The sequence below is a fragment of the Monodon monoceros genome, unplaced genomic scaffold (assembly GCF_005190385.1).
Source record: "Monodon monoceros isolate NGI ecotype Baffin Bay Population unplaced genomic scaffold, NGI_Narwhal_1 Super_Scaffold_10, whole genome shotgun sequence".
NCBI classification, from domain to species: Eukaryota; Metazoa; Chordata; class Mammalia; order Artiodactyla; family Monodontidae; genus Monodon; species Monodon monoceros.
This window is the reverse complement of record NW_021703766.1, coordinates 42643210-42663089: the sequence shown is the minus strand read 5'-3', so window position 1 is coordinate 42663089 and position 19880 is coordinate 42643210.

Below are 19880 nucleotides of genomic sequence, written 5' to 3'. Positions count from 1 at the left end.
GAGGACAGTGCTGGACCACTGTAGGGCTGTGGAGAAGAGAGGAGACTGAGTGGATGGGTCATGTGAGGTTGACTGGCTGTTGAGGGTTGAGATCCAGGGCTCTAGGCTGATTAGGTGGGACAGACCTTGAAATGGGGAGGTGAGAGAAGGGGCAGCTTTGGGGGAGATGCTGATAACAATGTGAGACTCTGTGGGTGTGAGGAGTCAAGGGGACATCCAAGGGTCAGCCGAGTCTCTAGTCCAGGGAAAAGGGGACCATGAGGTCACCACTAAATAGCAGATTTCGGGGAGAAGCTGAGTTCAGCTTCAAATTCTTCATAAGGGCTGAGATGCAGAAGAGGGTGCCAGGGGCTGATGTAATCCAGATGGGCTTCCTGGAAGAAAGACTAGCAGCTGCTACTCCACCATCCTGATTTCTCAAGTTTCCATTTCTTTCAAATATCTCCACCCTTCCAACCTTTGTGGGTTGTTTTGCTGTTAAAAAAAAAAAAGAAAATCAATTAGACAGCATGTTTGCCAAGGGCCTCTGAGCCTTTCAAGGGACTTTAGAAAGTATTGGCTGTTAAAGGAATGAAAAGGCAAGTCACAGACTGGGAGAAAATATTTGCAAAACACATATCTGATTATTGATGAGTATCCAAAATATGCAAAGAACTCTTAAAACTCAACCATAAGAAAATAAATAATCCAATTTAAAAATGGACAAAAATTATGAACTGATGTCTCACCAAAGATGATATACAGATAAATGCAAATAAGCATATGAAAAGTTGTTCAACATTATAGGTCATCAGCGAGCTGCACATTAAAACAATAATGCGTTACCTCTACATACCTATTAGAATGTCTAAAATCCAAGACAATGACAACACCAAATGCTGCTGAGGATGTGGAGCAATAGGAGCTCTCATTCATTGCTGGTGGGAATGCAAAATAATAAAGCCGCTTTGGAAGACAATCTGAAAAGGCCATATGCTGTATGATTGCAACTATGTGGCATTGTGGAAAAGGCAAAACTATAGAGATCAGTAAAAAGATGGTAGTGGCCAGTGGGTGGGGGGTGAGGATGAAAAGGTGAAACACGAAGGGTGATTTTTTTAGGAGGGTGAAACTATTTTCTATGATACTGTAATGATGGATATGTCATATTATGCATTTGTAAAAAGCCATAGAACTGTACAACACAGAGTGAGCCCTAACGTAAGGTATGGATTCTGGTTAGGAATAATGTTTCACTCTTGATCATCAATAGTAACAAAGGTACCATCCTCCTGCAGGATGGTAATAATAGGGGAAAATGTGTGTGGAGGGAGGGGACGTAGATGGGAACTTTATTTTTTGTGTGGTTTTTCTCTAAGCATAAGACTGCTTACAAAAAAATAAAGTCTATTAAACAAAAGAATTGGCCGAAAAGCTGGAATATTGTTTAATGAATATCTATAACCATAAACGAATGGCAGTTAATCAGATGCACCTTGACTCAAGCTACATAATTATATATAAATATAAAAGGATTCTTTATCTGTTTTGGATAAAAAATTAAAGGCAAATAAGGAATAATTGCCAGCAGTTTCCCCTCCAGCTCTAAAAAAAGCCAATAGGGATTATTAGGCACATCCTCTCAAGACACCTAAGAGAGAGCAGAGCTGGTCATGTGACCATCTCCCCAGCAACCACTAACCATCTTCTCCCCACTCTCCTCCAGTCTCTGTGTGGTGGCTTTGTAATGTGTCCACTTGACTAGGTTGAATGAACTATTTCCTAGAATCACCTTCTGTGTCCAATTATGATGGGACGGAAGAGGTTCTTGGGCAAGATTTGGATGGGAGAAGTGAAGCAGCTGCCCTTTTGTAGATCACACAGGTTGTCACTGGCTGGCTGCTGGCTCATCATGTTTGCATAGGGCAGCAGCCAGGCCAGCAATTGTTTCACCTTCTCCTGGCTCTTCCTTCAACTTCTCCAATTCCTGGGCCATATATGTGTTGAGCTCCAGCTTCTTCTGTGGCTGCTCATACCAACAAGGTCAGAGGCAAGCTTGTTCCAGCTTGTCCTAGCTTCCCCCCATTTTACATCTGTCTTCCCTTCCTAACAACAGCCTGCCCTGTGCACTTCGAGTGCCAGAATCTGACACTAAGACAACAATATTAAGGATTGCCTAATGACTCCACCAATTGTATAATATCAAATCCCTGTTTATCTATCGATTGATCTATCTATCTGATATATCTCCCCTAGTGGTTCAGCCTCTCTGATTGAACCCTGATACAAGGAGGATACCGAGGCCAGGGCATGGAACCAGGGCAGGGGATGATAGGACTGAAGCACTGCAGGGGGCTGGTGGAAGTAATGATCAGGCTGAATGGAGGGAACTTATCCTTAGGTTAAGACCTTTCCAGAGAGGAAAGCAGTGTTCTCATTGGGACAGTACCTGTCAAGACCCCCTCCCTCTCACATCTGAGCTTTTATTCCTGTTGTGCCCCCCCCAACTCAATTACCCTTCTTTCTTATCTTCAAAGGCTACCTCCTCCTCATCCTTTAGATCTTCCCCCCTTTATTTATTTATTTATTTAAAATTTGAATTGTAGGGAATTCCCTGGCTGTCCCGCGGTTAGGACTCCATGCTCTCACTGCCAAGGGCCTGGGTTCAATCCCTGGTTGGGGAACTGAAATCCCACAAACTGCACAGCACGGCAAGAAAAAAACATATTGAATTATAATTAACATGCACTATTATGTTAGTTTCAGGTATAATGATTTGATATTATTATACATTATGAAATGATCATTACAATAAGTCCAGTTACTATCTTTCACCATACAAAGTTGTTACGATATTATTGGCTAGATTCCATATGTTGTACATTACACCCCCATGACTTATTTATTTTATAGCAGGAAGTTTGTATCTCTTAATCCCTTTCACTTATTTCATCTGTTCCCCCACCAGGTCGCACTGGGGACCACCATTTTGTTCTCTGTATCTAAGAATCTGTTTTTCTTTTGTTTTGTTTGTTCATGTGTTTTGTTTGTAAAAATTCCACATAAAAGTGAAATCATAGTGTTTGTTTTTCTCTGTCTGATTTATTTCACTTAGCATAATACCCTGCAGGTTAATGCATGTTGCTGCAAATGGTAGGAATTCATTTTTAAAAAAAATTTATTTTTGGCTGTGTTGGGTCTTCGTTGCTGCGCATGGGCTATCTCTAGTTGCGGTGAGCAGGGGCTACTCTTTGTTGCAGTACGCGTGCTTCTCATTGTGGTGGCTTCTCTTGTTGCGGAGCACAGGCTGTAGGTGCACGGGCTTCAAAAGTTGTGGCACGCGGACTCAGTAGTTGTGGCTCGCGGGCTCTAGAGCAGACGCTCAGTAGTTGTGGCACGTGGGCTTCGTTGCCTTGTGGCATGTGACATCTTCCCAGACCAGGGCTTGAACCCATGTCCCCTGCATTGACAGGCGGATTCTTAACCACTGTGCCACCAGGGGAGTCCCTGACCCAATTTTTAAATTGGGTTGTTTGCTTTTTTGATATTGAATTGTATGAGTTCTTTGTATATTTTGGATATCAACCCCATGTTGGTTATATTGTTTTGCAAATATCTTCTTTCATTCAGTAGTTTGCCTTTTTGTTTTTATGGTGGATTCCTTTGTTGTGCAAAGCTTTTTAGTTTGATGTAGTCCCATTTGTTTATTTTTGCTTTTGTTTCCCTTGCCTCAGGAGACATCAAAAATAATATTGCTGACTGATGTCAAGAGTGTACTGTCTTATGTTTTCTTCTAGGTGTTTTATGATTTCAGGTCTTACATTTAAGTCTTTAATCCATTTTGAGTTTATTTTTATATATGGTATAAGAAAGTGGTCATTTTCATTACTTTGCATGTAGCTGTACAATTTTTCCATCATTTATCGAAGAGACTGTGTTTTCCCCATTGTATTTTCTTGCCCCCTTTGTTGTAGATTAATTGACCATATGAGGGTGGGTTTATTTCTGTGCTCTCTGTTTTGTTCCATTGATATGTGTCTGTTTTTCTACCAGCACCATACTGTTTTTTTTTTGTTGTTGTTGTTGTTTTGCGGTACGCAGGCCTCTCACTGTTGTGGCCTCTCCTGTTGCGGAGCACAGGCTCCGGACGCGCAGGCTCAGCGGCCATGGCTCACGGGCCCAGCCGCTCCGCGGCATGTGGGATCCTCCCGGACCGGGGCACGAACCCGTGTCCCCTGCATTGGCAGGCGGACTCTCAACCACTGCGCCACCAGGGAAGCCCGTATACTGTTTTGATTAATAACTTTGTAGTATAGTTTCAAGTCTAGGAGCATGATACCTTCAACTTTGTTCTTCGTTCTCAAGTTTGGCTATTTGGGGTCTTTGATGGTTTTATACAAATTTTAGGATTATTTGTTCTAGTTCTGTGAAAAATGCCATTGACATTTGATAGAGATTGTATTGAACATGTAGTTTGCTTTGGGTAGTAAGAACATTTTAATGATGTTGATTCTTCCGATCCATGATCATGGTATATCTTTCCTTTTATTTGTGTCATCTTCAATTTCTTTCCTCAGTGTCTTACAGTTTTTAGAATACAGTTATTTTTACCTCCTTGGTTAAATTTATTCCTAGGTATTTTATACTTTCTGATGCCTTTGTAAATAGGATTTTTTTCTTCATTTCTCTTTTTGATAGTTCATTATTAGTATATAGAAATGCAACAGATTTCTGGATCATATAGTAGTTCTATTTTTAGTTTTTTAAGGAACTTCCATGCTGTTCTCCATAGTGGCTGCACTAATTTACATTTCCACCAACAGTGTATGAGGGTTCCCTTTTCTCCATATCCTCTCCAGCATTTGTTATTTGTAGACTTTCTGATGATAGCCATTCATACAGATGTGAGGTGATACCTCACTATGGTTTCGATTTGCATTTCTCTAATAATTAGTGATGCTGAGCGTGTTTTCATGTGCCTGTTAGCCATCTGTATGTCTTCTTTGGAAAAATGTCTATTTAGGTCTTCTGCCTACTCTTTGGTTGGATTGTTTGGGTTTTGCGTTTTTTTGTTTGTTTTTTTGATATTGAGTTGTATGAGCTGTTTGTATATTTTGGATATTAACACCTTGTCAGTTTATCATTTCCAAATATTTTCTCCCATTCCATAGGTTGTCTTTTTGTTTTGTTGATGGTTTCCTTTGCTGTGCAAAAGTTTTTAGGTTTAATTAGGTCCATTTGTTTATTTTTGCTTTTATTTCTTTTGCATTAGGAGATTGATCCAAGAAAATATTATTATGATTTATGTCAAAGGGTGTTCCACCTATGTTCTCTTCTAGGAGTTTTATGGTTTCAGGTCTTACATTTAGGCCTTTAAACCATTTTGAGTTTATTTTTGTATCTCTTGTGAGGGAATGTTCTAATCTCATTGTTTTACATGTGGCCATCCAGCTTTCCTAGGACTGCTTGTTGAAGAGACTGTCTTTTTTCCATTGTATATTCTATTAATTGACCATAGGTGTGTGGGTTTATTTCTGGGCTCTCTATTCTGTTCCACTGATCTATGTGTCTATTTTTTTATGCCAATACTATGCTGTTTTGATTACTGTAGCTTTGTAATATAGTCTGAAGTCTGGGAGGGTTACGCTGCCAGCTCTGTTCTTTTTTCTTGGGATTGCTTTGGCAACTTGGCGTCTTTTGTGGTTGCATATAAAGTTTAAGATTATTTCTGTGAAAGACATCATAGGTTTTTTGATACAGAGTGCATTAAATCTGTAGATTGCTTTGGGTAGTATGGCTATTTTAATATTAATTCTTCCAGTCCAAGAGCATGGGATATCTTTCTATTTCTTTGAATCATCTTCAGTTTCATCAGTGTTTTATAGTTTTCAGAGTATGGGTCTTTCACCGCCTTGGTTAAGTTTATTCTTAGGTATTTTATTTTATTTTTTGATGTGATTTTAAATGGGATTTTTTTTTTTTTACTTTGAGTCTCTCTTTAACTTTTGCCATTTTAATTATAATATGTCTTGGTGTGGATCTCTTTGGGTTCATCTTGTTTGGGACTATGATTCCTGGACTTGGATGTCTGTTTTCTTCTGCAGGTTAAGATCAATTTTGGCTCTTATTTCTTCAAATTAGTTTTCCATCCCTTTCTCTCTCTCTCATCCTTCTGGGACCCCCATAATGTGAATGTTAATAAGCTTGATATTGTCCCAGAGGTCCTGTAAAACCTCCTCATTAAAACATTTTTTTTTCTTTTTGCTATATGATTGGGTGATTTCCACTATTCTGTCTTCCAGATCACTTATCTGTTCTGTATCATCTGATCTGCTGCTGATTCCCTCTAGTGTATTTTTTATTTCAGTTATTGTATCTTTCAGCTCTGATTGGTTCTTTCTTACATTTTCTAACTCTTGTTGAAGTTCACACTGAGTTCATCCATTCTTCTCCTGAGTTCAGTAAGCATTGTTATGACCATTGCTTTTAAGTCTTTATTGGATAAATTATTTATCTCCATTTAATTAGGTTTATTTCCCCTGGGGGTTTTTTTTTTCCCCCCCTGGGGTTTTATCTTGTTCTTTTTTGGAGAACATATCCCTCTCTCTCCTCATTTTGTTTGACTTTCTATGTTTGTTTCTATGAGTTAAATGAACCAGCTACCTCTCTCAGTCTGGAAGGAATGGCATTGTGAGGGAGCATCCCCCATGTAGACTGCCTGTTCCAGGCGGCTTTGGCAGGCTTGCTGGAGGAGAAGTGGGCATGGGCTGGGGTTAGTCTCAGGGCACTCTGTGCTGGTGTCCTTGGCAGCTAGCTGGAGGCTAGCATGGGCCAGAGGAAACACTGGAGCATGTTGTGCCAGGGCCTCCTTGGTGGACAGCTGGAGCTGGAGCACATGTGGACTGGGCAGTCTTGGGGTGCGCCATGCTGTAGGAGCCTTGGCAGGACAGCTGGAGCTGGAACAGGCACAGGCTGGGGGATCAAACAATGGCACTTGCTGGCACCTTCAATCCTGGAGAGAGTTCCAGCAGTTCCCTACCCATTTGGCAGGTACTCTAAAGTTAGTAGTTGGATTTCTTTCCTGCATAGTCTAAGTGCCCTTTAAACTGCTGGGTTTTTTTTTTTCCTGTGTCCCAGGATGGGTGAGTCTGCACTCAGGCCCTTCAGTCATATCCCTCCCTACTGCAGGTTACCATGTCGGGGGTGGGGTTCCCATGGGTTCCCAGAGAACCCATGGGGTTCTCTGTCTTTGCTATCCATTTCTATGTGGTCCCTCTATGTGCAGAAGCTAGTCAATTAGCCCTCAGGTCTTCTTTAGGAGGAATTTCTCTATATGTAGGTGTAGATTCGGTGTGTCCAAGGGAGGAGGTGGGTTCAGAGTCTTCCTATGCTGCCATCTTGGACCCCTCCCCTTCATCCTTAGGTTTTAACTTAGATGTGCCCTCCCATGCTAGCCTTCTCTAAGCCCGGCCCCCTGGCTGGTTGGATACCCTCCTCCGGACTGTCACATGTAAGCCTCTTTTTGATGACAAATGTCTGAAAACTCAAAGGAGTAGTGCCCCCAAACAAGAAATATCTTGGTTCACATGATTTTAAAGTGTGTATTGGTTCATACTGATTTAGGTGAGGTGTGATCCAGCAGCTCAAACACTGGAAGGCAGTTATTATAAGCAAAGGCTCTGCAGTGTGACTGACTGGGTTTGAATCCTGACTCCACCACCTACAGACTGGGTGATCTTGGGCAAGTCTCTCAATCTTCCTGGCCTCAGTTTCCTCATTTATGAATTTGGTACAATAATAATACCTACTTTTCAGTGTTGTCATGGGGTTTAAATAAGATAATATGCATAACCTCCCTGAACCGTGATTGACACAGTTGACTGCCCAGTGGATATGATGACGATGATGATCCTGATGTGGAGGATCCAGTTTCCTGCTCCTCCACTTCCTAGTACTTGCTTCTTCCTTGGCTCCTCCTTCATCCTGGCAGCCCCAGGCTCTTTCATGTGGTTGTAGAATGGTTTCCCCTGCCCTTGTGAGGTGAGACAGAAAGATGTAGTTTTAGAGACTAACATGGAAGAGATAGCCTGCTTCCATAAGCTCCGTAAACCATTTATTTAAGCCTTAGTGGCTCAGGCAGGGTCACATGCCCACTGCTGAACCAATCTCTGAGCCAGAATATGATTCCCCAAACTTATAATGGCTGCTACACTGTACCTCCAAGACTTGTTTCTCACCTCCTTCTCCAGCTCAGACAAGGGCAGCTCTGTCCTTCCAGCTCCTGAGGTCCAAAATCCCTCTTTTTCTCTTATGCGCATATTACGCTTCAGTAATTCCTGTTTACTGTACCTTTAAAATTCATCAAGACTTTTCCTTTTCCACTTCCCCTACTCTGGCCTGATATTCCATCACCTTCCATCTGGACTTTCACAGTAGTCTCCCTGCTGTAACTTTTGTCCTACAGTCTGCTCCCCTCCGGAGTCATAGAGAGCCAGTAACACCTGAGTCAGCTCATGTCACTCATCTGTTCAAAGTCTGTTCATGTCACTCGGGGCAAAGTAAGCTCTCTTCTGTCTTACTTTCCATTATCTCCCTGATTTCATCTCCAACCATTCCCTGCCTTGCTCACTGCACTTCAGCTACAGTGTCCTTACTATATCTCAGAAATATCAGACATGCTCCTCCCTCCAGGCCTTTGAACTAGCAGTTCTGTCTGCCTGGGACACTCTTCACCTAGATATCTGTGCCTAGTTTCCTCACTTAAGTCCTACAAGACTTAGATCAAAAGTCAGCATTACCTGCCTCCTTATTTAAAACTAGAGCCCCTCACTCATCTCCAATACTTCCAGTCATCCTTACTCTGCTTTATTTCTTCCCACAGGACTCTCAATATTTTACTACTTACTATGTTTATTACCTTTCACACCCCACCAGTATGTGAGATCCATGAGGTTGGATTTTTTGGTTTGCTTTGTTCAGTAATATGTCCCCTGTGCCCGGCACAACAATAGATGCACAATAAAAACTTGCTGAATGAAAGAATAAATAAAAGAACAACTCACAGGCCTGTCTGGTGGTGAGTTGGCCTTTCCCACTGGACTGTGGATTTCCGGAGGGCAGGGATGGGGTCTGTCTTGGTCACTGCTGTGTGTCCAGCATCACCCAACACAGAACCAGGCATGGAGGGGATTGGGAGGTCCTACAGGTGGGCAGCTGTATGTCTGTAAAATATTCCTGTGAGCAGATCTGTGAGAACCAGTGTTGAGTTTCCTCTTCAGGAGAGGTGGAAATGGGGGACATCTTTGAGACTTTCATAAGCACCTACGAGGATTCTTACCAGGAGAAAGAGAGAACCCCACCTATTTTGGAGAGTGGGAGCTGTGTGACATTACTTACTGTCACATTGGCCTCCTTTTTGTTCCTTGAATTGCCAAGGTCATTCCAGCTTATGGACCTTTGCACTTGCTAGTCCCACTCTGTGGGAACTCTGTTCTCACAGTTCTTGGAACAGCTCTCACACTTTGGCTTCTGTGTCTCAGCTCAAGGAAGATCTTAGAAAGGTGTCCATTGGCTGCCCAGTCTAGGACTACATTTCCCAGAGGCCCCTGTGTTCAGTTGAGGCCATAAGATTAGTTCTGTCCAGTGGACTGAGAGCAAACCTGATAGTTGGTAGTTTAGGGCCAAAACTTGATTAAAAAAAATTTTTTTTTACCATGCTTTATTGAGGTACAATTGACAAAAAATTGTAATGTATTTTAAAGTGTACAACGTGGTGATTTGATATGTGTATCATTGTGAAGTTATTACCACAGTCAAGTTAAATAACATCACCTCACCTTTGTTTTTGTCTTTGTTTTTGGTGAGAATGCTTAAGATCTACTCTCAGCAAATTTTAAGTGTACAATACAGTATCGTTAATATAGTCACCATGTTATACACTAGATCCTCAGACCTTATTCATCTTATAACTGAAGGTTTTTACCCTTTTACCAGCCTGTCCCTATTTCCCCCACCCCCAGTTCCTGGCAACCACCATTCTACTTTCTGTTCTTATGAGTTTGGCTGTTTTAGATTCTACATATAAGTGATATCATACAGTATTTGTTTTTCTCAGCCTTATTTCACTTAGCATAATGCCATCGAATTTCATTCATATTGTTGCAAATGGCAGGATTTCATATTTCTCATGGCTTAATAATATTCCTTTATACATAGATACCAAATCCTCTGTATCCCTTAATCTGTTGATGGGCACTTAGGATGTTTCCATATCTTGGCTGTTATGAATAATGCTGCATTGAATGTGGGAGTCCAGATACCTCTTTTAGACAGTAATTTTATTTCCTTTGGATATACACCCAGAAGTGAGATTGCTGATTCCTGTGGTAGTTCTATTTTTAAATTTTTGAGGAGCTTCCATCCTGTTTTCCATAGTGGCTCTACAAATTTACATTCCGCCAACAGTGCACAAGGGTTCGCTTTCTTTTTTTACTTTTTGGGCTGTATTGGGTCTTAGTTGCGGCTCAGGTCTTAGTTGCAGCACACGGGGCCTTCGTTGAGGTGCGCGGGCTTCTCTCTAGTTGTGGTGCATGGGCTCCAGGGCACATGGGCTCTGGAGTTGTGGCACATGGGGTCCAGGGCACGTAGGCTCTGTAGTTTGCGGCACGTGGGCTCTCTCACTGAGGCACGCGAGCTCAGTAGTTGTGGCCTGCAGGTTTAGTTGCCCTGAGGCATGTAGGATATTAGTTCCCCAGCCAGGGATTGAACCTGCGTCCCTTGCACTGGAAGGCAGATTCTTTACCACTGGACAACCAGGGAAGTCCCAAGGGTTCACTTTCAAGTCAAGGCTGTTAAGAAACATGTGGAGGTTTCCCATTCTCATCTTCTGCCTGGACTCAAAGAATTCTGAGTCCTTAAGAGATGGTGGAATCACCACGTGGAAGGAGCCTGGATCCCTTGCCCCTTGGCAGGTTCTATGAGTGAGAAAACTTCTATTTTGTGAACTACTAAATAGTAGGGTTTATTTGTTACAGCCGCTAGCATGACCCTAAACAATATACCTTCTAGACTTTTGCTGTCTAGCCCAGTGCATCTCAAACTATTTGTGGTTGTGTAGTAGGACCTGTTTTTTGATATACCCTGTTCAACAAGACAAGTCTATTTCAAATACTTGAATGTCATAACAATGTCAAACTGCTGTAAGTTTTAAAGCACCTACTGGCAATTTCTGCCCTTATCTTGTTGCAGACTATTGTTAGCGGTAGACCAGTACTGGCACTGCTGTAGCTTATTACCCTGCTTTAGTTTTCTTCATAACATTCATCATTCCCTGTTATTACTTATTTACATAATAGAGGTCTATTTGTTTATGGTTTTCTTCCCCACTAGAATGTGGGGAAGCTTACAAGATGTAAACTCTATGAGAAAGGGGTCTTATTTATGTTGCTCTGTTGCGATTCTAGTTCCTAGTGCACTGCCTGGTACATCATAAGTGCTCAGAAAATATTTCTTGAATGATGAATAAATCTTGAACTTGGTGGGTAGAGGGGAGAGGAGGCAATCCGTATCTATTATAGAAGCTCTCTACAATCAAAATTCCAAATTCCAACTAGTTCACTGACAGTTGCTGGCTCCCTAGTTTTCTGGTAGACCATAATACCCCAGATTGGGTCTGGCCTCTTACAGCCTACCTCCCTAGGTTTCCCCCATTAGAGATCGGACCATTCTATTCTGTCATCGCCTGGTGATATGTCTGTCTTTCACCCTGGTTTATAAGTTTGCAGGGGGTAGCAGTGGTACTTAAGTGGTGACTGCTATGTCCCCTGAGTCAGGCAGCACATTCAAGGCCCTTGGTCAACATAAATAGATTTATGGCATGAATACATGAATGTGGGCAGAGGGGAGGCTGCCCTGGGGAATCATTGCCCTACCCTGTCTCCCATGGTCAACATCTTGACAGGGTCCCAGGGTTGGTCTTGAGCTCTGGTCCATGGCTTTCCTGAGCTACCACTTCCTTCCCCCATCAACCACCTCAGGGTGCTGGCTCGGACTGGCAACACTTGGCACACCAGACATTGAGGGACAGGTGTCTCATTTGGCCCAAGTGGATACTTAGAGCCAAGGTAAGTAACAGTTTTGGATATATTTGGTGTTTTACATGAGCTGGAGAGGAGGTTACCGAGAAAATAAGTCCGTCATGCAGAAAAGCAAGAAGATGAGTTTGATGGTGCTTCCCATAACAATCCCCAGGACTGCAATGTAGAAGACTTGGTGGGAGGTCTCGGCTGCCATGGCTCGGTCATTCCATTTGTTGCTGTGTCTTGTCTGATTTGAGGGGAGAGGCAGAACAGGAATAGATGGGCTTAAAAAGGTTATTGTACAGGGTGGGGTGGTGGTGAGCCGTAGGACTGTACGAACACAGGGTGGGGACCTAAACCCATAGGCGGGAAACAAGGAAGAATTTGAGTCAGCATTAGGGGCAGGATGGAGAGTGAGGGTAGGTAAGTATTGGCATGACTCAGACCCCCACCTGGATAGAGAAGATCAGTGCTACAATGCCTATGGGAAAACACAGGATGAAGGCCAAAATGGACAGGTACATATGGTCTTTGGGGGCTTGGCACGTAAAATTTCAAACTCCTGGGAGTAGGAAGTGGGTTATGGCTCAGTATGGCTTCTGGATTCTAACATCCCCTCTGACCTCTTCCCTTTCACCTTCCTTGTCTCCTGTAAAATCTTCACTGACACCTTTAAAAGTCTCACAGACTCCCACCACGTTCCCTCTAACCTCTCCCTATTCCCTTTAATACCTCTCTGTCCTCTAGAACTCCCGGCCCCCACTCTGCCACTAGCCCTATAAGCTCTCTCAGTTCTTTGCAACCCTTTCCCCATCTCCTGTAAACTCCTCCCTGTCTTCTATAACTGCCTTTCAGATCCCTAAGCACATCTCACTTGGCCCCTTCCACTGTCCCCACAGAATCGCTTACTGACTCTGATGACTCTCACTTGGCCTCCCTGAAAACTCAGCTGATCCATTATCGCACTTTGTTCCTATAAAACCCTCATCGTCCCCCGAGCAACCTTCTCTTTGTCCCTATTAACCACGCTACTAAGAAGTCCCTCACTCAACACTTTAACACGCTAACTTTTCATGTGTAAAACCTTCATTGTGCCTGTGTAAAATTCTCAACTTATAAAAATTTCTAATGACCTTAGTGGCTCTCTTCTTGTCCCATTTATAATATTCCTCACTTTGTCCCTATGAATCTTTCATGGTTCTGCTATGACCCTTATTGTTCACCCATAAACTCCTCCCCACCCCCATAATCTCTCACTTGTCTCCTCTAAGACCTTCTTTGAGCAACTATGAACTCCAAGTCCTCTCCTTGTCCACTCATTGCCTCTTCTCTGTCCCCTAATAAAGACCCCCCCGTTCCTCCTAACACCTTCTCTCTACCCCTGAAATCAGCTTCATGACCCTGCGAACTCCCTGTACACTTATGACAGCAGCCTTCCTGTTCTCCTAGACCCGTGCTCCCTTTAAATACTTGACACCCTGTCATCCCGTTATGAAACACTCTTTGTCCCCTCATTCCCCTCAACCCATGCTAGCTCTCTTCCTCCCACCCTGTCCCCCCGTAAATTTCCTCACTGCCCCCTCAAACACCCCCATTAGGGCATCTGGATCTGGCTACATGGAGCCTCTCCTTCACTCCAAACCGCCAGGGATTGCCATGGTGACCACTCAGGCCCCGCCTCTTATCCTGTATCTTCTCCTACTGGCTGATTGGAAGTTGCATGTTGGGGTGGGGAAGCCAATACGAGCCTGGCGGCTGATTGGTCTAATGCAGTGAGGGTCTTTCCTAATCTCTCAGGTGATTGATCAATTCTGGGAGTTATTTTTACTGCAGTTTAGTTTTGAGGGTTATTTTTGTGTATCCGATACAAGCCCTTAGTCAGATATGTAATTTGCAATTGTTATGTTTGGGTCTTTATCTTTTTATTTTCTGTCATTGGCAGAGCAAAAGTTTTTAATATTGTTAGAGTATTATTTTTTTTTTTCTTTTAGGGACGTGCTTTTGGTATTATGTTTAAGAACTCTTTGCCTAACCCGGTGTCAGAAATATTTTCTCCTGTTTTCTTCTAAATGTTTGATAGATTTACATTATATATTTGATTGTTAATTTGTGACATGTCTTATTTTCTAATATAAGCATCTGAGGTGGTATGTTTCCTTCTAAGCAGTGCTTTAGCTGCATCCACATTTTTTTTTTTTTTTTTTGCGGTACGCGGGCCTCTCACTGTTGTGGCCTCTCCTGTTGCGGAGCACAGGCTCCGGACGCGCAGGCTCAGCGGCCATGGCTCAGGGGCCTAGCTGCTCCGCGGCATGTGGGATCTTCTCGGACCGGGGCACGAACCTGTGTCCCCTGCATCGGCAGGCAGACTCTCAACCACTGCGCCACGAGGGAAGCCCTGCATCCACATATTTTGATATGTTCTATACTTCATTTTTGATCAGTTAAAAACATTTTCTAATTTCCCTGGTTTCATGAATTATTTTGACTTGCATGATTTATTTACCAAATGTTTGGAGATTTTCCTGTTATCTTTTTGTCATTTATTTCTAGATTACTTTTATTATGGTCAGCACATTAGTCTTCTATTTCTGTGTGACAAATACACATATACTTAGTGGCTTAAAACAACAGCCATATATTGGTTCACAGTTCCGAGGGTGAGAAATCCAGGAACGGTGTGCCCGAGTTCCCTGCACAGGTTCTCACAAGGCTGAAATCAATGTGTTTGCTGAAATGTGTTCTCATCTGGAGCTCTGGATACTCTTCCAAGCTCACGTGGCAGAATTCAATTCCATGTGGTTTGGGGACTGAGGCCATTCTCCTTTCCTTGCTGGCTAGCTGCCAGGATCTATTCTCAGTTTCTAGAGTACACCTGCATTCCTTGCCCTGTGGTCCTGTGCATCTTCAAAGCCGTGGACAGAGAATCTCCCTCAAAATCACTCCCATACTTTGTGTCTGACTTCCTCTGTCTCTGACCTCTAGACCTTGTTTATTTTTTTTTAATATTTATTTATTTATTTTTGGTTGCACCGGGTCTTAGTTGCAGTACACAGGATCTTTGTTGCAGCATGTGGAATCTTTTAGTTACGGCATGTGAACTCTTAGTTGTGGCATGCATGTGGGATCTAGTTCCCCAGCCAGGGATCAAACCCGGGCCCCTGCATTGGGAGCGCAGAGTCTTACCCACTGGACCACCAGGGAAGTCCCTAGACCCACGTTTAAATGCCTCATCATGTGTTTAGTTTAAGCCCACCCAGATAATCTTCCTTTCTTAAGGTCAGCTGCACCATATAATCACAGGAGTGATATCCCATCATATTCATAATCTTAGAGATTATATAGGATTGTACACCAGGGGCAGGATTTTTTTTGTGTTTGGGTGGTGGGCACATTAGAGTTCTGCGTACCAGAGTCAGATAATATGATTCGCTTTATATGATTTAAATTCTTTGAATTTGTTAAAGTTAGTTTTATGATCAAGGTTATGGTCTGTCTTTCTAAAAATTTAAAATAGATTTTAAAACAATTTTAAAGGCTACTTTCCATTTACAGTTATTACAAAATATTGGGTATATTCCCTGTGTTGTACAATACATCCTTGAGCCTATCTTACACCCAATAGTTTGTACCTGCCCTCATGACCTAAGCACTTCTCAAAGGCTCTACATCTAAGTACCATTACATCGGGGATTATGCTTCAAACGTGTGAATTTTGGAAAGACACAAACATTCAATCCATAGCAAACCATCTCAAATTAATGATGTCAGCTTCCACTTTGAGTATCTGGAAAAAGAAGAGCAAATTACAATAAAACTAAGCAGAAGAGTCTTTTCAACAAATGGTGCTGGGAAAACTGGATATCCACATGCAGAAGAATAAAGTTGGATTCTTATCTTACACCATACACCAGAGTTAACTCAAACTGGATCAAAGCCCTAAAAATAAGATCTAAAACCATAAAATTCTTAGAGGGAAACATCGGGAAAAGCTTCATGGCATTGGATTTGGCAATGATTTTTTGGATATGACAACAAAAACATAGGCAACAGAAGTAAAAATACATAAAATGGACTACATCAAAATTAAAAACTTCTGTGCATCATAGGACATAACAGTGAAAAGGCAACCTATGATGGAATGGGAGAAAATGGTTGCCAATCATATATCTGATAAGGGGCTAATATCCAGAATATATAAAAACTCTGCTACTCATAAAAACAAAATAATCTGATTAAAAAATGGGCAAAGGACTAGATATTTCTTCAAAGAAGATATGCAAAAGGCCAATAAGCATATGAAAATGTGCTCAACATCATCATATCATTCCCTAATGCAAAATCAAAACCACAATGAGATATCACCTCACACCCATCAGGATGACTAGTATCAAAAGCCCCCAGAAAATAACAAGTGAAGACAAGGTAGTGCAGAAATTGGACCCCTTGCGCACTGTTGGTAGGGAATGCAAAATGGTGCAGTTGCTATGGAAAACAGTATGGCAGTTCCTCAAAAATAAAAAGTTGAAAATTGAATTACCATATGATCCAACAGTTTCACTTCTGGTTATATATCCAAAAGAATTGAAAACACCCATGGCTTTTTTTTTGACTCTCATTTTTTATTTTTTTAAAAAAGACAGATTTAGGAATTTGTAAGAAATTACTAAGTTAGGTTTTTTAAAAAAATCTGTCAAGTACTACAGTAGTGAAATAAATAAGGTTTTTAAAATTATTTTATTTTATTTATTTTTGGCTGCATTGGGTCTTTGTTGCTGCACGTGGGCTCTTCTCTAGTTGTGGCGACTGGGGGTTACTCTTCGTTGTGGTGCGCGGGCTTATTGCTGTGGCTTCTCTTGTGGAGAACGGGCTCTAGGCACACGGGCTTAAGTAGCTGTGGCATGCAGGCTCAGTAGTTGTGGCTCGCGGGCTCTAGAGCTCAGGCTTAGTAGTTGTGGCGCAGGGGCTTTGTTGCTCTGTGGCATGTGGGATCTTCCCAGACCAGGGCTCGAACCCGTGTCTCCTGCATTGGCAGGCGGATTCTTAACCACTGCGCCATCAGGGAAGCCCCCTCACAGTGGTTTTAACTTGCATTTCCCTAATGTCAAATGAGGTTGAATATCGTTTCCTGTGTTCGTATGCCTTCCTCATATTCTCTTTGGTGAAGTGTGTGTTCAAGTTTTTTTGCCCATTTCCCCCCAGCTTTATTGAGATATAATTGACATATAACACTGTGTAAGTTTAAAGTGTACAACCTGTTGATTTGATCACTTATATTTTGCAAAATGATTACCACTGGAGCATCAGCAAACACCTCCATCATGCTGCATAATTACCATTTCTTTTTTGTGCTGAGAACATTTAGATCTAATTTCAGAGCAATTTTCAGGTATATAACAGATATATATATATATATAACATATTATATTATAATAAAATAACATGTAATATAAATATAATATGTAATCTCCAGAGCTCATTCACCCTGTACCTGGAAGTCTATACCCTTTGAAGGCTCAGCTCGTCAGTAAATCTGCTGACGGAGGAGGGAGGAGGTGTGAAGCCTGGTGGTGCTAGCTGCCTCATTAGGTTTCACTGCTGTGGTTGGGGGTGGCAGCACAACTTGCTGCTAGACCCAGTTGACCCTCCTCTGGTTGGAGCACCTCCTGCTTCCACCGGACAGGGATGAAAGATCAGCTCTGCCAACACGACCCTGGTGGGAGGAGAATCAGAGCATTGCCTGGTTCTCCTGGGTTGGGGGTACAATAGCATCTCCCTGCTTGGTCCCACTGATGCGACCCTCCTGGGGGAAAAGATGTGTGTCCTAGTCAGCTCAGGCCACCATAACTAAATACCATAGACTGGGTGGCTTAAATGACAGAAATTTATTTTCTCACAGATCTGGAGACGGGAAGTCTGTCTTCATACTGCCAGCACAGTTGGGTTCTGGTGGGAGCTTTCTTCTTGGCTTGCAGACGGCCGCCTTCTCTCTCTGTCCTCATGTGGTAGAGAGAAAGGGAGCAAGCTCTCACTGTCTCTTCTTATAAGAGCACTAATCCCACCAGGATTACCCCACCCTCATGACCTCATCTAATCCTAATTACCTCCTAAAAGTCCTATCTCCAAATATAATCATACTAGGGGTTAGGGTTTCAACATATCAATTTTGTGGGGACACAATTCAGTCCATAGCAATGCTCAAACTCCCTACTCATCAGACAAATGCAAATTAAAGCAATAAGGAGCTACTGTATAATTTCTCACCCATCAAATTGGCAAAAATTCATAGGATTGATGATATTGCATGCTGACAAGAAGACAAAGAATGATCCTTTCAAACCCTGGGATTGGAAGTGCGACTTGGTGAGGCCTTTGCAGAAGTCATCATGGTATGATGACCACAAAGTCCTAATACTTCAACCCTGCAATCTTACTTCTTGGACTCTATTCTAGAGTAGTACTTGCTTACTTGCACAGAGAAGCACGTTCGTGGATGTTCTTGGCAGCATTGTTTGTGGCAGCCAAAAGATAGAAATCATCTTAATAACCAACTGGAGGGTCCTAGTAGTAAATTTTGTAATCCCTGACATGACCCACGAGGCAGTTATTAAAAAGAGGCAGTGAAAATCAGGGTATAGGTTATCTTTCGTGGAGAAGTAACTGGAAGAGGGCACGGGGGTCTTCTGGTCTGGGCCTTGTTTCAGGTGCAGGTTACAGGAGAATGCTGTTTGTGAAAGTTCATTGGTCTACACATATGATTGGGGCACTCTTAGGCACTTCCATAAAAATATTTTTAAAATAGGAGACTCAGTGTTCTCTTGGTTTAAATGAGACTCAGATTCTCAAACTCTTCGTTTAAATAAGAAATCTAGGTCTATCGTGGGTCCTTAGGGGGTATTTCTTGGGTGGGAGGAGTACTGGTTTTCTCTTTTCAAAGAGCCATGCCTACAGTTTCCTTCTGACTCAAAGAAAATTCAAAAGCAGATCTCTTGTCCAGGAAATAAGGATGTCAGTTCAAGTATTGCTAAGTCACTTGAAATAAGTATTATTAAGATACTTGAAATAAGTTCGATGTCTCATCAAAACTGTAGACTGTATGAAGTTAAAAATCTCAATCACAGGACATGGTAATAATGTTGCAGTCTGAGCGTCTTAAAGCTTGCTAAGTTTTCTGGGGTTAGATGTAAATTTGCAAGACCAGTTCATGGTGTGGAACACAATCTGCTTTTCTGCAGCTACTTATTCTTTTGAGATTGTCCCTCTTATCCTGCTAAGAGTTCTTTCACCAGAGGGAAGAAGGGCCCACAGGTTCATGCCAGTCTGGAATCACACCCTCTTTTCCTCTAAAACCACAAGCCAAGGGTAGTATCAGCTAAAACCCAGTGGTATTAGCGTCCATTGATGCTACTTACCTGAGCCAGTAATTACTATGGCTGTTAGCTTTCTAATGATGCATAACAAATTCCCACAAACTTAGTTATTAACTCAGAGTTCTGTAGGTCAGAATGGCTGGGCTCTCTGCTCACGACCTCACAAGGTTAAAATCAAGGTGTTGGCCTGCATTCTCATTTGGAGCTAGGACCCGCTTCCAAATGAATATGGTTATGGCAGAATTCAGATCCTTACTGCTGTGGAACTAAAGTCCCCATTTCCCTGCTGGCTTTCAGCTGGGAGCCACTCTCAGCTAGACGCTGCCTGCATTCCTTGCTATGTGGCCCTCTCCTACTTAGAGCCAGCCATGGAGAATCTCCCTTGCCTCTAATCTGCCTCATGCCTGGAATCTTCTTTGCCAGTAAAATCCAGTTCCTTTTAGGAACTCACCTGATC